Genomic DNA, 20977 nt, shown 5'->3' on the forward strand with positions numbered 1-20977 from the left:
ACAAGGTTTCTAGACAAGTCCGATCTATGAAAGTCTTGTCAAAACAGGTTCACCCCCGGTCATCCAAAACCATCAAGGACCACATTGGCACTTTGGCCCCTGCTATGGCTGACTTCTGCAACCACTCCTTCGCCACAGGAGTCTTCTCTTCCCCCCTGATGCACTCCCTTGTGCACCCCCTTCTTAAGAACCCTACAGCCGACCCCTCTTGCCTGGCTAACTATCGCCATCCATCACTCCTTTCCTGGGAAAGCTCCTGGAAAAACTGGCCATCTCCTAGCTTAATCTTCACACTAAATCTGTTGGTTGTCTCTCCATGACCATCAGTCTGGCTTCAGAGCTGCCAGAAGCATGGAAACTGCTCTCCTGAACATCCGTGAAGACCTGCTCTCCAACCTCTATTCCAACACCCCATCTTACTTGATCTCTCTTCTACCTTTGACACGGTCAACCATGCCATCCTGCTCAACCGTCTCCGTGATAACCTGAGCATCACCGATCAGGCCCTGGCTTGGCTGACCTCTTTCCTCTCCGATGGACCCTCCCAGGTCCAACTTGGGTTCTTCCTCTCCTCCAGCTCTACCTGTGGTGTTCCCCAGGGGTCTAACCTCTCTCCCTGGCTGTTCAACCAATACCTGGCACTTCTTGCCCACCGCAATGCAGCTCTCTGCTCCAACTTTCAGTGATATGCGGATGACACTTGTCAGGCTCTGTTCTGCCACTTCTTCTCTCACCTCTGACCGTCTGTCTGCTATTCAGGAGTGGTGTGCCGCCAATGATCTCTGCCTTAATGCCAGTAAGACAGCGATTATACTCATCGGCACACCTGCTCTCTCCTTTCCCGTCACTCTGGCCAGCGTCTCTTGGCCCTCCTCCTGTTCCTCACCTGTGAGGCTAAAAACCTCAGGGTCATCTTTCGACACCACACTGTCCTTCTCTCCTCACATCTCTGACGTCTAAGAAGTCACACTACCAGCTGCACCTCCTCAGAGGTATTCTTCTTTTACTCTTTCCCCCAGAAGCTCACTGTCTCTAGAGCTCTGGTTCTCTCTAGGCTGGACTACAACAGGCTCTTTCTAAATCTGCCTGCTTCTACTATCCGCCCTCTGCAACTCATCCAGAAGACTGGTCCTTGGTCTCAAGCCCAGGGAATTGCATCTCTCCAGGACTGAAATCTCTGCACTGGCTCCAAGGATTAAGTTCAAAACCCTCTGCATTGTACACAAGGCCTTCTGGAGCCTGGGGCCTAAATACCTTCAACTCTCTTCCCAAATATCTTCCTTCTCGAGCTCTTCGCTCATCCGCCTCCAACTCCCTTAGAGGCAGTCGCTTCTCCAAGCAACGAGTCGGTGGTAGATCCCTTTCTTCGGCTGGGGCCTCCCTCTGGAACAGCCTCCCTGAAACTTGAGGAAAACCATCTCCGGAAGCACCTCAAAACCTTCCTCTTTGCTTCTGCTTGCTCTCCTCCTCTCCCCTGCTAAACTCCTGGCTGAAACTGATACTGCACTGGTCACCTAGCTACCTTCTGATCTCGGGCCAAGGTCCCCTCCCCGCAAGTTGCACCCCTGCACTGCCTCCTTGGCATCCCCCACACTTTCGGACTGTTTTCTGTATCCCTACAGCCCCCTACCAGCACCCGACACCCGATGTCTGCACTTACCACTAGCTGGCCGCACTTTTTCTTTTGCTTATTTATAGATTTATTTCCTGCTTCCTCCCGCTCCCTCCTACCCCCTTTGCACATGTGCAATCTCAATGTCACCTTGCCTAGTAAGATCGTTGTCTCAGTCTTCCCTCTGTTCCCCTCCCTTTCCTCGTCGCGCCTTGAAACAGTTGTGTATATGCGCGTTATAAATGCCATATACCATATCAAGGTGATGAGCAGAAGGAATGCCTGGTCTAAAGGAGACTGTTCAAATAAGACCCAAGAGGACACTTGCTCAGTTTAAGTTTCTGATACCATGCAATACATTCCCAAAGCAGACAACACGCTTCACAAGGAAAACATGCCTTAACAACAAATGCGAGTCCATCTCAACACACAGACAGGTGTGCTCTCTGGTTTATAATTGGAATGTGAAAATAATCAAAAAGGCACAAATGTATTTAAAAGGCACTATGTTGTGCAAGATTAAGGTTGAGTGGAAATTAATTCAGGCTATGATAGCAGTACCCGCCACCATCACACAAGATCACATGGTATGCTGCGCCTTCACATTTGCACTCTTCCCACTTCTCCAGTTCAGATCCCAGCTAGAGGTAGCCATTTTCAGACAGCCCAACCCTTTCATACTGTGTTTTTTTGAAAGGCATGATCCGGTAAAAAATTTTATTGTCCCTATGGGTCGGCCATGTTTTTTTAAGCCTAAGTGGCTCGATTTTAGAAAAATTTCCTATGGACCTTACCAGAGTTTTCGTCCATTAAACGCACGCGAAAACAGGCACCTGGGCGTGCCATTTTGTGACAATCCTATCATTTCCCCCATCGCCCTGGCTGACCTGCTTTTGGGCACTAAATCATATCCCCCGCCCCATAGCCTGTCATCACCAGACGCGTACTGCCCATTTCCCAACGCCAAAGCACGTCTCGTGTCAACCATCGCTGCGCCTCAGCTAATGACGTGTCGCCATGGAAATGGCAGGACGCCTCTTTCCTCAATAAGTATAAACAGACCGTTTCATAACACACAGCAGCAGATTTTCGATTCCATTCCTCTCTCTGTTTTACTTTGAGTATTCTGTGACCAGTGTCTGTGCTCTGGTCAGCTACCTTCGCCGCTTGTAGCCCGTGTGAACACCTGTACCATCTCTATAAATTATTGTACTTTTACCACACAATGGCTACAATAATGCCGTACATGTACGAGCCCGAGTATACCGAGGAGGAACTACTGGAAAGGGAAGCACGCGAAAACGATGGGGATTCGGACAACAGTTGGCAGGACGATTCAACAGATGAAGCGCCTGGGCCTAGTCGCATGGACAGCGTCTCCACCTGGTGCACATGCAATCGGTGCAAGCTAATGCCAACCGAGGACCAGAACTGCTGCTGCCGAGAAAACTCGGGATGCCTAGCCTACATTTCGGAAGGCGAGCCACGACCGCAATGCATCACCGAGCTGCCAGACTTCAGGGCAGCCTGCCTCACACGGGCCGTTTTGAGAATAATGATGGTGCTTATGCACGAACTTCGCACAACTGTTCGTCCTCGTAATCCGAGTAACGAGTAAGTATACTCTGCTTGTCATGCCACTACTATTTCATGGTCTTCTACTATATCCAAAATTATATATTCATCTCATAGTAACGCATGAAAGTCGTTCAATAGTGTGCACTGTCTAGATAGCATTTGTCCGTGCTGAATGCCATTAGTTACAAGAATTGTCATTGACAACAAATGCTTATTAACCTTTTAAGTGCCAAGGACGAGATCTCATCCTTGGGATTACCTCTGCAGTGCCAACGACGAGATAGCTCGTCATTGGCACTGAAGGGGTTAATTAAGGAGAAAATGTTAGTACGTATTGAGTGTTGCAATACCGAAATCACCAAAAAGGGCTTGGCACTGGGGGGGGGGGGGGGGGGGGGGGGTCTTGGTCATTTAAAAACAGTTTGTTTCATTCCTTTTCACAGGTGGTACAGGCTGGTGGCCTATCGTTCCTTTACATGGTGGCTTCACGGGAGGCTTGGACACCGCATTCGAAGAGTGACACCCGCCTGTGCCGTTCGTGCCATAAGAGAAACGTTCCCGAGTGACAGCGGTCAGTACAGGGGATTTTCTCTCGCTGTGCTGCAACCTGACCTGTATAATCTTTAAAGTCTTGTATTTTTGTGTCATGAAAATAAGTTACAAAATAAAAACACCACATATTTTAACAACGGTTGTGTCTCCATTCAAGGATGGACGTCAGACATCTGTGCGCCGAATTGGGGAAGGTTATGGTCACTGTGAAGCATGGTGGTCACTATCTATCTAAGCAAAAATAAAATATTCTCGATAATGCATGCACTAAATAACACTTGTTCAAAGTCTTTAAGTAGGTTATGTCTCTATAAAAGCCACACATATATCTATAATATCAATTAACATTGGATTATACAGGCCTAGGTCAAGGATCTTGATCACTATAATACACTGGTTGAAGTGTGGGTCTGTGCTCACAAGAATCTCCGGTATGTGGCATTTGTTATTGATAGGCAACGATATACTGCAGTAGAGGGCAAGGGGTCTCCATTCGGCAGTCTTCCTGTGCCTTATCTGCACGCCCCAGGCCACTCGATCCCACCCACCCTCTATCAAAGGAGGTGCGCGCCAGTGGATGCGCGCTGTCAGAGGCGCGAAAGGCAAAGGTGCTAAACTACATGTACACTTGAAAAGGTATCCCATGCCAAGGGGCCATCGGTCACATGGCCTCCTCAGACACCGTGTCTCCATGCAGGCCTCCCCTTCAAGCAGGCTGCCCCCCTAATACCACGACATACATACGTCATTCATTCACAAACACACCCCAGTTTCTAATACTTTAAAAACCACTCGATATGTCTCATGAGAACATCTTTGTGCTTTGCAAGTCAACTCCTGAACGTGCTACCTGGGAACCACTGAAATCTATGCTAATCTGCTCGTCGTCGTGCTATCCGTGAACTTCTGTGACCGCTTCGAGCATACCCATCAGTGCGCTACCTGTGGCCATCCACCTATTCTCCCGCAACATACTGCTCTGCTTGCTGAATCCAACTGTTTGTTGGTCAAGGTAAGGCCATGTATCCTGGTCATATTTCGCAGATTTTTAAATTTCTATCTATTTGCGAGTAGAGTACCCAATAGTGCTATGTTCATTGGTCTCATTGCTATTGACTTGAATTTCCATTGCTATGCTATCAATAGATCTATTTATTTTCATCTGTGTCAATTGTCATCGAATTGCATCCTTCGGGGGACCAGTCTATAATGTAAGCATGTTTCCTTCTCGTGCAAGACAGAACATCCAAGGGACGAGTCACATGTTCAGAGTTTAGAGTTTTGCATCAAATCTTTATTCATGAATATTGTATAATGATGTCGATATTTACTTTTCAGATTTGTCAACAATGCCTGCCTGTTCGATTAGCGGTTGCCTTTCGAAGACCCATGCGAAATCTGAAGGCACTACAATGCATGTGTTCCCGAAAACTGTTGATCGAATCAGAGAATGGGTCAGACATTGCGGATATCCACTGGATGAGCTTGAAAGTAGAGTTCAACAAGTCTTACAGGACAAGAAGGGTGATCGATACCGCATCTGCAGCCTGCACTTTTCCTCAGACATGTACGCCACATCTTGGGTAACAAAGAAGAATAAACAGCGAACGACACAGAAATTGCTCGCAAACGCTATTCCCACTCTATTCGTCCACATTCCGCCTCTGGTGAGTGTAGGGGAGGATTGGTCCAAAAGACCCCCCCCCCTTGCCTACATCCCCTCCCCAGGTGAGGGCCATGGCTCATCGGGCGTCCCCTCCTTACCACCAGGGCCCAGGTGGTGGATGGCTCACCTGCTGAAGACGTTGCCCAAACGTATTGAATTTAGCTAGGCCTCAGAAACCATTGTGTCTAATAAAGATCGGGTGAGCTCGGCGCGCTGCAGCGCGGCCCCCACCTTTGGAGAGTTTCAACTATCCCTGTGGCTACAGCTCCATGGCAGAACCGCTGTGAGCCCGTTCCCACGAACAAGACGGGCATGAGCTAGTGTAAGATGCCAACACTGTAACATTTCACTTTCTGCATTGTATCACTGCTCCCAACATGACCCGGCCAGCAGAGTCTGGGTGGAAAAAGAACGGTCAAATGGCCTTGGACAAAAGCAAAAGCTCCCAAATACTAATGCCAAAACTATCTGTAATGGGCGCATTTTCTCCACAAACCTCTTTGATTAGAAAACCTGTAAAATGTACAGATATGGCAGAATACATGTTCACATGGCATTAGCAATGAAGCACCCCCACCACTACAGTTATGTGCAAATAGTAGAAGCGTCCCGGGGGGGTTATTTGTTATGCGTATCATTGAAAAGCTCACACCCACGGTCCCGCGCCATAACCAAACTAATGCTGCTAGAATGCAAAGAAAGACAAATGCAACCATACTGAGGGCTCATGTGAAGGACGCGCGAGAATGCACCCTTCATGTGTGTATGTCTAAGCCCCTTATGTGCCACTACCGTCACGTACGGTGGCGAGTCGTTTTCTATGTGCTCCACCAACCCCACTACTACCTCACTTACTGCAAACGTATATGCATATAACCAAATGTTGTAGTTGTTAAAACATAGTGTACAAATAATGTGCTCAGACTGGCTATATTTGAGAGACATTTAGCAAAGTTAAAATGTATGTTTTGGAATGATTCAAATGAGTATTGTATAGTATTCGAATGTTTATGATGCTTTCACCTAAAATCGGCAACACACGAGGAAGATACCTTTGTGAATATGTGCAAGGCCATTCCCCCTCCCTCCCTGCGAAGACTGCCAAACAAGAGAGCAGAGGCCCGCGCCGCGCTGCTCCACCTCCCCCAACTAGGCTGGAGCCGCTTCAAAGATTTGTAGTCCCCTCTGCAGCACCCAAGGCCACGGCCCGCCACCTGCATTATTTACAGCCCAGCAGTAAACCTCCGCCTGAATACACAAATCCAGGGGGCGCCCTCCCTTAAACCCCACAACCCACCGGATCACCTTAGGATTAATGACCCCTGTAAAATTAGGACACCCAATATTATGGCAACAGCGCAGCAGCACATTCATAACGACTTCTAACAAGACAGGAGGACGCGTACCACCGGTCCCATGCCCTGAGACCTAGCCCCACGACCTATGGTACCCCGGTCAACAGGACACTGGTAACCATGCACTGATGGATCGCCATCAAACCCCTCTCAAGGTGCATTCCTCCGGTGTTGCATTAACCTGTAGAATAACCTATTGAAAGATTAACTAAAGAAGATAATATTGCAATAACTGAATGACTGCAGTGTTCATGGCCTAGGGCAAATAAGTCAGGAAAAGACATTCATCTCTGACACTGGCCACAGTGGCACAACAACACCGCCCGGATGAACCCAGCTGACCTGCCAGGCCCAGCCCAACCCACGAGGCTGACCAGTGACGTCCTCCAGTCAAGGCCAACCACATCGCAGCAGCGCCTATAGCTAGTCATCGCCACCCAATCCCATTGAACTTGTGCCCTCTATAGTATGTAGGTTCTGATGACGTTTTTTGTAAATATATACGCCTGTCTTTGCTATTGTCAGGCAGAGCGCTCTCGGAGTTTGCAGAGTTCTTTGCATGCCCTATTCTGATTGATAAACTCCCATTTACGCTCACCCGCACTCTGTCTTGGCCTTATTCCCATCCTGGGAGAGTCCTTCATTGTCTCTCATTGAGGGGAGGATCGTGCTGGTTGGGGACACTTGCCTTCAGTGGTGACCCCGAAAGCGTGATTATTATTTTTTCCCAACATATCACTACCGTCCCCTTTTGGCACGAAAATCTCCGGTCGAAAAGGGATACGCACGGTGCGCCGGCTTCGGGAGGCTGCCCGCCAACGGCGACCGGTACGCTCGGAAGTGTGCACTCAACAGAGAGAGGGTACGGGATCCCGGTTGAAAAATCCCCTTCGAGTACCGCTCGCCGGAGCCGGGGCGGACTGTTGAGCGGACGGCAGCACTGCCTGGACGGACCCAGTTTCGGAGACTCTCGGTTCAAGACGGGCACGTGAGTATTGCGTGCGAGCGATCATAAAGGGAGTAGAGGAGGAAATTTAGGACAGGGAACGAGGCGGGGTAAAAAGGGGCACGTGGGTCTACTAAGGACCATCTTAAACTTTCTTTGCATATGGCCATTAGGATTAAGAGGTGAATAAGAGATAAAAGTGACGGGAACCTAGCTCCGAGAGGGGGTGGAAGGCGGCGCCGCATAGTGCTATCTTGACTAGTACTGGGAATATATGAAGAAGTGGAAAATAAGATAAAAGTGTCTGGCAAAGGGAGACACAGAGAATATATTCTTTCTATTTTTTTCTTTAGGCTTGCGGGAAAAATAAAAGTGAGTTAGTACAAAACCAAAGAGATAAAGTAAGAGACAGAGAGTTACTGTAAAAGTGAAGATCAAACCTATACATATATATATATATATACACACACACATTTATCTGAATAAGACGGACAGGGACAGCCGGCCAGGGAGGAAAGGGAGGGCAAATTGAACTGTGAATAGAGTGTTACAGAGGGGTGTGTGCACATCGTATGCGCCGGAGATAATTTGGTGTGATGGGTGTGTAAAAATGGTCAAGTGTGGCCAGACAAAGCTTTATAAAGACAAGAGTAATAAGGTGAAGTGAGTGTGTACCTTTCTGATTTCTGGGTTAACATTGTTGAGATTACTGATGGTTTGCTATTGTACGTGCCCCCCAAAGAGAATAGAATAGAGGCTGTGTACAGCCATTCTTATGGTGTGCAGGCGGGGGGAGGAACACGAAGGCCCCCACGATTAAGTAAGACAAAGTACGAGGACTCCCGTGGTGATACGTTTATATTGAGGTATCGAGATACATAGAGATATACAAGTACCAGGAGGGCACAAAGTATGGGGGCAGAAACACCCTTATCACATATTTGCAAGAACCTACCGGGGTACGCAGAGCGGATTAAGAAATATCATGACCAATGGATCACAGAGTTGAAGGGAGAGGGGTTGCCCCAGATATGGCCCGAAGGGGGTTCATTTGACAAAAGTGTCTTAGATATGGTAGCCACATGCATTTGTTTGAAATACAAGGGCAAGCAGTTGCATAATAGGAGAGAAATATTAGATCTCTGGAGGCTGTTTGAAGAGATACCGCCGCCTAAGGCAAAATAATTAAATCCTGATCTACCATCTACCACTGACAATCCACTAATGATACAAAAAGATGATAAAGCATTGCCAGACGAAGAGCCACCAATAGAGGTAATAAGTTTATACCCAATACTAAACAAGCCAGTGCCCGCAGAGGGGTACAGTGACCCCACTTATGTGCCTCCCCCGACAACTACTACAACCCAAAGGCCAACGGCACCCCCGCCATACGAGAGTACTAGGGAGCGAGCCCAGGTGAGCACACCAAGGGTGGACATAGAAAAACTAAGACGATCTAGAGTCAAGGCTCTCGATAGCCAAAGACGAGCTCTTGAGGATAAAAAGCATATGTGAGCGAACAGCACTTAATGCAGCGAGATCAGAGCACGCGTCTAGAGCGCAGAGCGAGGGTAGTACTTGAACAATTGAACTAGAGACAAGAGAGGGATGTACTGACAATGAAGAAAGGCCTATAGGGGACAGGGAGGAGCTACTATGTTATATAAGGGATGATGAGTGGACGGGGCGATTAAGAAACCGGGTGGGGAAAATGGCAGGAAAATCAGGAGTGAAGACGGGTACAGATACAACAATGAAGGGAAAGTTGCAGCTCCCGCTAATACATAGGGGAGGAGAGAGGCCGAATTACATACCCTAGGCTCAGATGGATAAGGCCAACTTACTAAAGTTATTGCCCCCGTTATCGGGAGGGGCGAGCAAGTGGATATACGCCTTTGAGAAACACACTGCCGGGGTGCCCCTAGCAATAGGGGATGTGAAGAGCTTGCATCAGCAGTGGGGGATCAGGCCGATAGAGTATGGGTCAAGGCTGGTTTCCCAGGAGTAACATTAGACTGCGATCGCCATGATGGGGCCTCCTTTAACACAGTACGTGCAAGGGCAGGGATGCTTTGCGGGAAACGTTTCCAGACACCCCAGACTTACAGTCAGTAATGCAGTGTACAATGAATGACGGGGAAGATGCTATGGATTACATTTTTCGGGTCCAAGAGATGTGGAGAGCAGAAACGGGTACGCCCTGGTATCAATCGACATCTTTATTTTACTTCATTATAAAGGAGGGGGTTGCCAAAGGAGGTGCAAAAGGCGCTCGACAAGATAGCAGGTATTGAAGCGAAAGGATGGCCTGAGATTCAGAGCATAATAGTGCACCACTGTAAGCGAATAAAGCGAATAAAAGAAAGGGAGAAGGAGATGGCGCAGAAAAGATTGGCAGATGAAGCGAAACTAGTGCAGACAAAGTTGGTGAAGGTCGCAGCAGCAGTAGCCGCGCTCCCACACAGCAGGGAGGGAGATGAGGAGGAGGAGGGGCTGGTAGCAATACAAGGAAGGATGGCAACTAATTGGGCGGGAGCAGGACAGCGGCAGTGGAACGAGCAGGAGCAAGGCGGAGGTCCGCAGTGGCAAGGGTGGGCCCCTCGAGGGGGACGAGGTGGGTACAGGGGCCGAAGAGGAGGTGGACCTGGGTACGGGGGTATGGGAGGAAATGGATGGCAGGGTCCCAGAGGAGCGCAAGGGAGTTGTTGGAACTGAGTGCAGAAGCAGACCCAACAACGGATTTCAAGAGGCAGAACATTATGGCCATCCCCATCCGGGGAGCCCATATGGTCTCCCAATGGGACAACAACAAAGAAACCAAGGCCAGGGGTACAATGAGCAACAACAGGGGCATTAATACAGAACACAGAATCACCCACAAAACAATGACACTATGCACTACACGCCAGGCAACCCTTTTGCGACAACAGCAAACGGAGCCCCCGCACCAGCCCCCTATAGTGGCGTGTCAGTGGTTTCAGGGAGCGTGTTCAACCAGGGGGGGGGGGGGGGGGGGGGGGGCAATGAGACACCCCGCATAGGACAGCCCACAGAGAACACTTGCGTGTCCAGTTCTATCTACCACCTACGATGCAGCAGAGGAACCATTGGTAGGGGCGCAGATAGGAGACAAGCAGTTCATATTCATGGTGGATTCGGGAGCGGAGACATCATGTATTAGGGAGGGCCGGTTCCCGTTATCTAACAGGAAGTTAGAGACGCAGGGGTTCTCTGGGGCAGTAATTGAAGTTCCTTACACAGAAGCATTGGATGTGACAGTAGGGGGCAAAACTGTGAAAACACCCTTACTGTATTATGAACACTCGCCAATAAATTTACTAGGGAGGGATCTTCTTAGCAAACTCAATATGACAATATCATTCACTGAGAGAGGTACAGTGTGCTCAACACCAGGAATATGCCCATTACGTGTGATGCTGGTAGTACAGGCTCACACAACTGCACCAGAAATACGTGGTTTGCCAGTGGACGAGAGAATGTTTATTGAAGGACTAAAAACACTGGCCCTCATAATTCCTGAGCTAAGAAGAATGGATTGGAGAATACCGGCAGAGTTTCTCTTCCGCCCAATAGTGCACTCTGACATAGCACCAGGATCAGTGGTATCATTAGACTTGCACGCTGTACAGGTATCAGCAAAAAGGATCTCTGTGATTGGAACGGACATAGAAGGATGTGAATGGCGTACAGTATTGTGTGCCAATGCCAACATTGCTCTGCGAGACTTAACTGATGAGGATCTCTTTTCAGATTCAGAGGGGGATGGTGAAATAGTAATGGAAATAGCAATGCCCTGTGACATTTTGATTCAGGCCAGAGAGATTCCTGTCCAACTGATGGCAGTGGTGGGAGCACCACCGTCATTCTTTCATGATGACATGAGACTAGTACCAAATAATTTATGGACAATAGGCCCCCCATGACGTAGGGTTGTTGCATGGAGTACAACCTGTGGTAATAAAGAACAGGGAGCAATTCTACCCAGAGTGAAACAATATCCACTGTCCCGCGAAGCAGAAGAAGGGATAAAAGACAATAGATGCACTACTAGCACAAGGGATAATAGTGCCTTCAAACTCCCCATGCAACACATGCATTTACCCAATTAAAAAAGCAAAAGGAGGGTCTTGGAGGATGATCCAGGATTTACGCCCCCTAAATGATGTAATTCAGAAAGAGTTCCCCTTGGTCCCGAACCCTGCATCAATACTATGCAGCATCCCAAAAACAGCATCACATTTCACGGTGGTCGATTTGAAAAATGCATTCTTCTGCATCCCCTTAGCTGAAGAGAGCAGATACCTGACAGCATTTACACTAGGGGGAAAGAGATATGAACATTGTAGATTACCACAGGGATACTGTGAGAGCCCAAGCATATTCAACCGCATACTACATGAAGACTTAGGAAACTTATCAGTTGAGAGCACAATCATTCAGTACATAGACGATTTACTCGTCTGTGCACAGGACGAAGAAACATGTTGAAAAGATTCTATAACACTACTGACCCGGTTGGCTAATAAGGGGTACAAAGTAGACAAGGAAAAGCTACAATACTGTCTGACAGAAGTCCTATACTTGGGACAGTTAATATCAAAAGATGGAAAAAGAATAATCCCCGACAGGGTAGAAGCAATAAGATCAGTACGAGAACCCACAACAGTGAAGGAGATGCAGAAATTCTTGGGAATGTGTAACTATTGCCGAGCATGGATATTAGATTATGCAACATACACCAGACCCTTACTACAAGCGCTCAAGGAGGCACAACAGGAGAACAAGAAAATAGAATGGTCAGAAGAAATGAGCGCCTCCTTTAAATCATTAAAAGAGTTGATTTCAAGCGCTCCAGTGCTCGCAAATCCTGATTATGGGCGTGAGTTTTACCTGTTCTCACACTGCAAGGGAACACTTATGACAGCTGTACTGACACAGAAGACGTCCCTAGGACACAAACCTTTGGCTTACTATAGTGGCACTTTAGATGCTGTGATGCAAGGACATTTCGCGTGCGAGCAATCGCTCGCTGCAGCCGCGTTCGCAATTGAGAAAAGTGCCACAATAGTAATGGGATGCCCTGTGACATTGTTTGTGGAGCATTCATTATTTGCAATACTTGAGAGGTCAAAGACTACGTTGACCACACAGCGGGCAACCGCCTATGAACTAATATTGTCCAGCACCAATTTCCATGTGGTGCGATGCAGGACAGTGAATCCAGCAACATTCATTACAGAAGCGTGCACACTAGAGGACATGCAGGAACACGATTGTGCAACTTACACAGGAGAAAGAGGGGAGGACACAGTGGTGGCGAGAATGCTCTGAGCGAGGGGGAAGTGTACTTTGTTGACGGGTCAGCATCAATTGACATGGACACAGGAGAAAAACATGTGGGTATGGCAGTGGTGAGGTTAGAAGACGGTGAGTATGAGACACTAGTGCAGTACCGCCTTCCATCACATTACTCCGCACAAGCAGCAGAACGGATTGCCCTCATAGAAGCACTGCATGCAGCTAAAGGTTGTGCAGTGACAATCTACACAGATTCAGCTTACATGACGACAACAGTACATGGAGGTCTGGCGAGAGGGGGGGCCGAGGGGGTTTTCGACGAGCAGATGGAACTCCAGTGCAGCATGCAGAATTGCTGAAGGAGTTAATTGAGGCCGTACAAGATCCCACAGCGGTAGCCATAGTGAAGCGCCAAGCACATACATCCAACACAGACGTTGTGTCTTTGGGAAACGCGGCAGCGGACGCTGCTGCCAAGGAAGCTTCCTACTTTCAGAAATATGAAGCAGGTGAGTACATGCTGCAGCACAAGACAAACAAGGAGCTCCCAGAAGGGTACAATATGATGCCTATATCACAAATACTAGAATTACAGGAAGGAGCAAATGCAGATGAAAAATTGATGTGGGCAAAACGAGGGTGCAGCCAATCGGCGACAGATTTACTCTGGTAAGTCTGGTTCCAACAACTACACTTCCCAGCACACAATACGAAACAGCACACACGTACGGTGGCGAGTCGTTTTCTATGTGCTCCACCAACCCCACTACTACCTCACTTACTGCAAATGTATATGCATATAACCAAATGTTGTAGTTGTTAAAACATAGTGTACAAATAATGTGCTCAGACTGGCTATATTTGAGAGACATTTAGCAGAGTTAAAATGTATGTTTTGGAATGATTCAAATGAGTATTGTATAGTATTTGAATGTTTATGATGCTTTCACCTAAAATCGGCAACACACGAGGAAGATACCTTTGTGAATATGTGCAAGGCCATTCACCCTCCCTCCCTGCGAAGACTGCCAAACAAGAGAGCAGAGGCCCGCGCCGCGCTGCTCCACCTCCCCCAACTAGGCTGGAGCCGCTTCAAAAATTTGTAGTCCCCTCTGCAGCACCCAAGGCCACGGCCCGCCACCTGCATTATTTACAGCCCAGCAGTAAACCTCTGCCTGAATACACAAATCCAGGGGCGCCCTCCCTTAAACCCCACAACCCACCGGATCACCTTAGATTAATGACCCCTGTAAAATTAGGACACCCAATATTATGGCAACAGCGCAGCAGCACATTCATAACGACTTCTAACAAGACAGGAGGACACGTACCACCGGTCCCATGCCCGGACACCTAGCCCCACGGCCTATGGTACCCGGTCAACAGGACACTGGTAACCATGCACTGATGAATCGCCATCAAACCCCTCTCAAGGTGCATTCCTCCTGTGTTGCATTAACCTGTAGAATAACCTATTGAAAGATTTACTAAAGATGATAATATTGCAATAACTTAATGACTGCGGTGTGCATGGCCTAGGGCAAATAAGTCAGGAAAAGACATTCATCTCTGACACTGGCCACAGTGGCACAACAACACCGCCCGGATGAACCCAGCTGACCTGCCAGGCTCAGCCCAACCCACGAGGCTTACCAGTGACGTCCTCCAGCCAAGGCCAAGCACATCGCCGCAGCGCCTATAGCTAGTCATCGCCACCCAATCCCATTGAACTTGTGCCCCCTATAGTATGTAGGTTCTGATGACGTTTTTTGTAAATATATACGCCTGTATTTGCTATTGTCAGGCAGAGCGCTCTCTGAGTTTGCAGAGTTCTTTGCATGCCCTATTCTGATTGATAAACTCCCATTTACGCTCACCCGCACTCTGTCTTGGCCTTATTCCCATCCTGGGAGAGTCCTTCATTGTCTCTCATTGAGGGGCGGATCGTGCTGGTTGGGGACACTTGCCTTCATGAGTCAAGTGTCCGGATTTAGCTTTAGGCCTTGCGGCAGTGTGTAGATAGCCTAATGGATTAATTGATATTTTAGGTGTTGTATCCCTTGTAATACTTTCGATATTGATATGAGTGTATAGCTTTTTGAATAATGACATTTTTCAATAAATTCTTTTTCGATTTCATAACCCACAAACAAAATGTATATATATGGGAACAGGGAACTGCGCTATATTGCGCATTTTTCAAGTATTCCGTTGCCTTACATGGCTATTTTTAATATTGGCATTTCATTATCAATCAATAATTTACCTTTACAACTTCTTGACTCTCCCTTCAATCTGAAGCAAGAACATTCTACATCCTTGACGTGCTCGCAGTTATCAACCACTTCTAGCGCGTATCAGGTAATCTTGCTACGCTACTCCGCTACAGACTTGTTTTATGCGTGTCAAGTAATAGTTTTATTCTATCGTGTAACTATTTTTTCGAATGTTTGGTTAGTGCTTTCCGATTGATATACACCTTAGTTACCGTCCACTGGTGTTTGTTTTCAGTTATAATTAGTGTTATCCATACTAATGCAAGTACTGTCTTTCAGGGAGATGCTGAAGCGTCCGCCACATCTACAACATTTCTAGATGTTCTTCACCAGCAGGAGGTATGGATACTGACAGCTCCATCGAGCGTCATCATCAGAGCTGGAATTCTGGTCGTTTGATTGTTCTACACAATGTTTCATTCGTGGTTAGCCGTTGATATGTACCTGTGCTGTCGACCCCAGGTGTGTGTTATGTTTTCACTATTGTAATCCCTACTAATGCGAGTACTATGTTTCAGGCAGTTGATGGAGCGTCAACCCCTGCACTTGATGCAGAGCCTGACATTCAAGTAATTCCAGGGGAAGTGGAAGCGGGACCTTGCGTATACGAATCGGCGCAACAGCTTTCGGAAGTGCACACTACATTTGCAACATCCATAGATATTCTTCAGCAGCACGAGGTATGGATACTGACAGCTCCATCATGCGTGATCATATAACGTGAATACATTTGCTAGACTTTCTTCCCTATTAACGCAAGTGCTGTGTTTCAGGGAGACGACGGAGCTTCCACTACAATCACAACATCCCATTTAGATGCAGATGTAAAGGAATCGGTGAAATCAGTCGTTGAAATCTGCATATTTTGATTTTCCTTTTTTGTTTTAGACAATGCATCATTTGTGGTTCTCTTTATATGTACCTGTGCCGTCGACGCCAAGTGTGTGTTATGTTGCAAATAAACCATACTAATGCAAAGTACTGTGTTTCAGGGAGATGCTGATGCCTCCGCTCCAATACAACCATTCATGGCAGTCCATGCAGAGCCAGAGGTATGGATACTGACAGCTCCATCGAACTACATCATCACTGGTCGAATACTTGTCGTTTGATTGTTCCAAACAATGTTTAAATCGTGTTTGGCTATTGAGATGTACCTCTGTGTTTGTCCTCACGTGCGTTTTATGCTAACAATATTTTGATACATAGTGATGAAAGTACTATGTTTCAGGGAGTCGATGGAGCCTCATTCCGTGCTGTCTATGCGGATAGAGAAAATATAGTCGTTGCAGCGCAAGAGGAAGGGAGGACATGCGGAAATGAATCGGAGCTACAGCGTGCAGATGTTGAAGGTCGAGTCAAAAAAGTTGCAAAGAAAAGAAACCAAAAAAAAGGTTAGTCACAAACAGTTCATAACTTTTCTAAAATGTTTGTGCTGGGGACTATTATATGTTTTTTTCCAGTCAATTGGACTACACTTTATCTTGTGTTTAAACTGAACATCCCTTTTCCAATCTCTCCTCTATTTACCCGTGGGTGTCAGAACTATACATACACAGACAGTGAAGCGAATGAGAGATGTTGCTTGCCAGACCATGTACACTATGGAGGAACTATTCATTGAGGCGCAGCATGTTCAGGCTCGAGATGCTCCTGTCCAATGGCCAGAAACTGAATTTGCTGAGTTTGGAGCATACAGCAAAGTTGCATTGGACCATTGCTACAGTGAGACCGCACCACCGCATATTGAAGATCAATTCACACAATCTACACCCGCCAAAAAATTGCCACCCAAAAACCTGTCGACATTGTTGTGTTCTCCCATTAATGCTGAAGTAACAGATGCTGAAATGACTGAGAATGAACCAGCAGCATCCATGGACGCATCAGAACTTGATATCAGCGATATTACTTTCCAATGTGTTGAAATCTCCACAACGTCACAGGCCGAAACAACGTTGACGCCGGATGACAATCTAATGAAAGAGCAAATACATTGTATTCGACAGTTGTTTGATGGATATTATAAGTATGCTGAAATGTGGGCATTCCGTTAGAGGGAAAGTATGTGTGAAGCCATTGAATAATGTGACTCGTCAAATAAAAGGCAGTAACATCAAAATAAAGGCAGCCTGTAGATTAAATCATATGTTCTCATGGTCTGCACAACCGATGCTGGGGAAAATGCCAGCAGGCAATCCGTGTGCAGCTGCATCACTTTTTAGTGGCTCCAGTTTTAGAAAGTTAAGAGGCTTTCTTTCAGTTTGTGGGACTCCCATTTCATTTCTAAAACGCAGTACTACAAATACCAACATGATTATCTGTTTCCGGCCATTAGTGATGCTTGGAAAATTGAACAATTGTCTCTAGCAAGTACATTCGAAGGGAAACGATTCAGGCTAGCCGGCGATGGACAGTGAGACAGCCCTGGATTTTCTGCCAAGTACTGCACCTACCACTTTCAGGACATGCATAGTAAGAAAATTGTGAGTTTGTTGGTCGTGCAGGTGTCACAATGTACATCCTCAGTGGACATGGAGAAACTAGGATTTATAAAATCAGTGCAAGATCTACAATCAAGGGGAATGGACATCAAACTCATAGCCACGGACAGACACGTTTCAATTGCCAAGACAATGAGAGAGCAGTTCCCAAATATTAATCATCAATTTGACGTATGGCATCTCGCTAAATCAATCAGTAAGAAAGTCTCGGCTGCAGGAAAAAAGAAAGGTTTTGAAAGTATTTTGCAGTGGTCCCAGTCTATCACAAACCATCTTTGGTGGAGCTCAAAAACTTGTGAAGGGTCAGTGGAAATACTCCTTGAAAAATGGCAGTCACTGATGCACCACTGTACCAACGTTCACCGCTGGACAGCAAATCAACATTTCCACCAATGTGAACATGGCCCTTTGTCCGCAGAGGAGGCACGGAAGAAGAAGTGGTTGATTCCATCTTCACAGACACACAAAGCCATTGAGAAGATTGTTTTCGACAAAACTCTATCAAGAGATTTGAGAGGACTGACAGATTTCTGTCACACAGGAGATTTGGAGGTGTTCCACAATATGTGCCTAAAGTACGGGCCAAAGCGCTTGCATTTTAGCTTTCGGGGCATGAAACATCGCACTCTACTAGCGGTCTTGGCCCATAACAGCAATGTCGGACGTGAACAATCTAGGACTAGGGGTAAAGTAAGGACAATAAGCGCTTTTCAAAACGAACAAAGCAATGGGTGATCCAACCAGTCTATGATGAAATTCAGTTCGACTTTGTGAAAGGCCTTATTGTTGCTGTGTTAGAGAAGCACAGATATGGAATTTTGGACGTTTCTGTGCAGAGCAGTGATGCGTTGCCACCGAACATTGCAACTGTGCCATATCCACCCAAAGGGAAGCTGGTTGTGAGGTACAAATCCCGGTTTAAATAATTGCAACACGATTGTCTTTTTGTAAATAAATGTTACTGTACAGTGTACCTGGAACCCCAACCCCTACCTTCACCATCATGGGTGGCGAACAAGCTGACCATTGTCTGAATATTGCTGCCCATGTCTATGTCTATAATTGCAATACGATTGTCTTTTTGTAAATAAATGTTATTGTACAGTGTACCTGGAACCCTAACCCCTACCTTCACCATCATGGGTGGCGAAATTGCTGGGTGTCATCTTTGAATTCTCTCTCTATTCACCTCATGTGTGTATGTATATATTTTTCTCATGTCTCATCTCATGTAAATGTAAATGCTGCGCACTGTTCCGCACTGTTATTGGAGGGGAGGCTTGCGTATTGCAAACAATAAAACAAACAATAAATCTCACTTTTAACTGAACTCCTCTGGTACTTTATACTTTCCCTGACCTTCATCCAAAAATTAAATGTCTCCATAGTTATGATTCTTTGGGGCTGCAAAGCTCGCAGACAACGGGGACAAAATTGTGGGCCTTAGAACGCGCCAAGCGAGCCATGGCATTTGGGAGAGAAGCCAGTTTGCATTTTCACATTGAGGCGCAATACATAGATGGATTCATGCCTTTACTACGGGATGTTGCAAATAAAGAATGCGAAGGACAGCGGCTTTGATTTTCAGCTTGCGCCCAGAAGAGGCCCACAAGTCGCACTGGAAGTATAAGGGTCTATTGTTTTTTGACCTTGAGACAGGGACCAAGCCGAAAGAACTTCATTTGAAGGGGGTGCGCAATAACGTAAGACGATAAGGCAGAAAATTCTGAAACTAGACCGAGTTTCATGTTAGTTCAGTATACGAAAAATCATTGTCAAGAGCACAGTCAGATTTACAGACTGCATTACGCAGAGACACAATGGAAATTTCAAATATGTGAGTAAATCTTTAGAAGCTTTTATACCGGAATGAAGAATTAATGAATGGATGCATGAATAAATGAATGAATGAAGAGCTAGGAAAAGAAAGGGAAACGTGTTCGTAGTGGGCACATGGGCATGCAGGTCCACAGGTCTCAACTATCTCGTTCCTTGGCCCAGCCACTCTTCCCTGCACTGCCTACCTACCTACACTACGGGACTGTCTCTATCTTTCAGCCCCTTCTCCCGGCACTTACCTTGCACTTGCCACCAGCTGGCCCTATTATTTATCTTGTATTCTACTAACCATGTACAGCACTTTTTCCCCCCTCTCCCCTTCCCCTATCTGAATGACACCTGGCCTAGTAGTATCGTTGTCTGTCTCCCCTTGTCCCCCCCCCCCTGCCTCGTCGCGCCTTGAAACACTTGTGTATAGGCGCGTTACACATGCCATATCATATATCATTACACAGGCATGTAGACAAACAGTCGTTTCTCATTGTGTGTTGGCCTCGATTTATCTCGTTACATTTCGCATTGATTTTAGAGACGAACATACTCCATTGAACTATCCTTGCAAGCAAATAGTTTCTGATCGGCCGTAATAAATAAAATGAGTAATATTAATGAAGTTCGGCTAGCGAGACTAATTATAATTTTTTGGTTTTCATAACAGGCATTTGATCCCATTCTGCCACTGCCATCTGTTTGAGACACTGGCGGATGGATTCTTCAGCAGACACCTGCAGCTTCGTGTCAACAACTGGAGCACAATCACCATATTATGGGACGATCGCCAAGGGCCCACATGCCCTTACGCTGTACTAGTGGCTAGAAGCAACATATCAACCTTTACGCTGGACTAGTGTCTAGTTGATGGAACAGCCTTGCGGTTCACTGTGCTTCCAAAGTGATTCTTTTTACGAAAATGAACACCCTGTGTACCATAAAGGAAGAGCGTGTGACTCAAGATGAAACGGAACAGTTATTGCGGATACAGATAAAAGAAAATAAATGGCTTTCGGAGTTCATATGGCAATTGCTGAATATTCTCTAAACATTTAATGTCAAATAAATGTACTTTACCAAAATGTACCGTGTTGCTGTTTCATTTTAAAGTACAGTTTCATATTCCGAATTGTGGCGCGCTGTGTTGTGAGTTGATCGGTGTTGGTTTCCGGGTTCTGTGTGGAGTTGCGCAGAAGACGACTGGGCGCATTTGCCTACGCAGCACAGTAACGTCACGGAGAGAGGCGGGGAATATGAATGTTTTGATAATGTCAGGCTCAGGGGCAGGGGATTTGATGCCGCAAAAGCAGGTCAGCCAGGGCGATGGGGGAAAATG

The 20977-nt window shown here is 46.7% G+C and overlaps 1 protein-coding gene across 1 annotated transcript in view; it reads right to left on the reverse strand.

Moving 5' to 3' along the window:
• ASB6 (ankyrin repeat and SOCS box containing 6) overlaps positions 1 to 20977 on the reverse strand; it is a 71099-nt gene that overhangs the window by 19839 nt on the left and 30283 nt on the right. The gene's annotated exons all lie outside the window — the stretch shown is intronic.

This window comes from Ambystoma mexicanum, chromosome 8 (genome assembly GCF_040938575.1).
Source record: "Ambystoma mexicanum isolate Mex_15411 chromosome 8, UKY_AmexF1_1, whole genome shotgun sequence".
Taxonomy (NCBI): Eukaryota; Metazoa; Chordata; class Amphibia; order Caudata; family Ambystomatidae; genus Ambystoma; species Ambystoma mexicanum.